A 3,149-nucleotide genomic window follows, 5' to 3' on the forward strand; every position below is an offset into this window, starting at 1 on the left:
CTAATAATAATAATAGTAACAACAACAACAACAAACAATAATATAATAGTTAAACTATATATAATTATAGTTAATAATAATAGAAATAATAATTTAAAACATTTCAAATGTACGCTCTGTAATCAGTGTGTGCTGGCATCTTTGTCTCAGCAAAACAGAATTATGAATGTTTCTATGCTAGGTGTTACTATTGGCTTGTGCATGGGAGGCCAGGACCACCACTAATTTCAGTAATTATGCCTAAAAATATGTAGAGGTACCTACTTTTTCTGTCACTAATTACATTAATACATAATGATTATTAGTGGGGTTTCACTGCAAAACAACACAAAAAATGTAGCAAATATTGCAATTGAGAAAAGCCGCAGTAAATTCAAGCATTTTGGGTTGCAAAAATCCTTTTGAGACCATGACCTCATTTAACCTAATCAGACATTACAAATGTCATTTTGGTCTGTTTTCTAAAACTGATGATCAGAACCTTTCAAAGAACAACAGCTCATGTTTCCATGTTCAAAACACAAACATTTAAAATGATTCATAATTTTTATATTTTAGGCACAAAGAGGAACTTAGTCCGCAGTAGACTCAACATCAGCGCTTTTAATTATAACAACAGCCACATGCCATATAAACACTATTTAATACACCATATTACAATAAACAAAGCTGTAAGGAGAGCTTCCAAGATATGCACAGAACAGAAATCTAGCCTTCCTGCAGCTCAGTATAGCTTGGCACTATCTATGCAGGTCATGGGTTTAAATTCTCTAGAAATGCAGGAACTGATAATAATGTTTACCTTGATGTAAGTCACTACAAGCTTATCCGACTACAGCAGACTGCTCTAGCGTCACACCAATCAGGTTGAATGTGGTTTATCATGGAACATTTGTGTTTGACTTATATTGCCTTTTCAGTTTGCTAGCTTTACCTTTGCTGTTTTGGGTGATGTGAGATATTTATCTTTAAAGTCACATTAATAAAATCATCTTTTCTTCTTTTCAGCATTGACCAAATTGGAATCTTTTGAAAAACAAGCATAAGACATGTGAGCAACATACATGCCATATCAAAACCATTTACTCTGTTTACTGAAAAATTGGTCAGATTGAAAGATGATGCAGATGATGAATTGAACACAAACCACAAACGCTTACCATTGACAGAAGTGTGTGTGTGTGTGTGTGTGTGTGTGTGCGTGTGTGTGTGTGTGTGTGTGTGGTCCAGGTATTCTCTACGTCGTGGGAACCAAATGTCCCTACAAGGATAGTAAAAACAAAAATTAAGCTGGCCGTCTAGTGCTTGCGCATAACAAAAAATGTAGTTTTAATTATTTTTATACAACTTGCTAAGTCAGTGATAGATATAAATCAAAAGGACATTTCTACTCCTCCATTCATTCATGAGCCTTCAGTTTGTTCTTTCCTGGATCCACATATTCTACTAGTAATAGTGAATTCAGGTGAGTTCAGAATAAATCAAATATAACATTTTATTTGTCAGGTAAGAATGTATCACGCCAATTACATAATTAAACAATGAGAATTCAGTTCAGAGTGATACATACATAACATCAGTTGCTCAAAGATAAATCTAAGAGTGGAAGATGCATACCTGACAGCATAGGGACACACAGCAGCATGTGAGTGTTCTGGATGCTCCAGTGATCTAAGTTACACTTCTAAGTTACTTTACTTCTAAGTTTCTCATAATAAATGTGACTGCTGTCAGGGGGCTTGTGGATAATTGAAGAAGCATTTGAGCAATCACCAGGGTCATCACCACCCCTTGCTCTCAAAGATGATTTAATGACTTTGGCTGTGCAGTTAATAGAATTGTAGTTTCCTTTTTTTTCAGTTTGGCTTACAACAATTATGAAAACAGGGTGCGCTGTTGCCTTTCCTACATAACATCCAAATCAATCAAATCATGTAAAGTGACTGTTGAGCTCTTGCCGGATGTGAGCGTGAGGCTCAACTCCATAGACTCTAAAAAAGATGGACTACACATCTCCACTCCCTTTCACAATATAAAAGTGAAGTAAAAATGTCCCAGGTATGGCCGCTCTCATTTTGCACCAGTGATGTCTTTTGGAGCTGAGTCTGCACAGTAGTGATCATTAGCTGGAGCTGCGGTATCAAAGTCTTGCCCAAACTCCTACAGACCCAACTGCAAGTGCACAATCATGATGACACATCCTGTTTTAATAGCATCAAATAACTAACTAAAAGAAAAACTTTTAGAAAAATGAACACTTGAACATATAATATCAACGTTATAAGAAATACCTTTGGGGAAAATATATTTGAAGTGTGATTTGATGTTTTAGTTTGACTCACATTCCATTCGTAAACATGGAGAGGGCAGGGTTTAGGACCTATACTGCAGTCAGCCACCAGGGGATGATCGAAACGGTTTGGCTTCACTTTTCTGGAAATATGAGGCACACTCTTATTGATAGATGCTGTTCCCCAGGTGCTTTCTGTGCTCGTGATTAGAGATGGAGCGAAAAATGGACAAGTTAGCTATAGGCTATGCTTGTGCTTCAGGTGTGTGCTTAAACGGGCAAATACACACACAAAATATGTCAAAATGTCTGTTTTGGTGAGTTTTCACTTAAACAGTCAGTTATGTCTTAAATGAACATAAACAGTTGGAAAGTGAGTGCTCGTCAGTAAATTAAATCTGTGCATTTAAGTGACACCAGTCAATAAAGCTGCTGCTGTTTCTGTCATTTAATGTTAATAAAAAAGGCTATTATTTTTAGTAACCTAAATTGTTTATTTCATGTGTATCTTTTTCCTATTGAATTTATGCCATCGTTTCTCATTTTCATCTTTTTTTATAGTATTACTGACCGTTTCAACTCACTGCTGTTTGTTGACTGCTCTGCTCTGAAAGAACATATTAAAGGGTTAGTTCACCCAAAAATTTAAATTAGCCTGTGTTTTACTCACCCTCGAAGCATCCTAGGTGTATATGACTTTCTTCTTTCAGACAAATCCAGTCGGAGTTATATTAAAAATTGTCCTGGCTATTCCAAGCTCTATCATTGCAGTCAGCGGGTGTTGCAGTTGAACAGTCCACAAGTCGTCAAATAAAGCGTGCACATCCCTAATAAAACGTGCCTCACATGGCTCCGGGGG

The sequence above is a fragment of the Sinocyclocheilus rhinocerous genome, unplaced genomic scaffold, assembly GCF_001515625.1.
Source record: "Sinocyclocheilus rhinocerous isolate Xijiao unplaced genomic scaffold, SAMN03320098_v1.1 scaffold486, whole genome shotgun sequence".
NCBI classification, from domain to species: Eukaryota; Metazoa; Chordata; class Actinopteri; order Cypriniformes; family Cyprinidae; genus Sinocyclocheilus; species Sinocyclocheilus rhinocerous.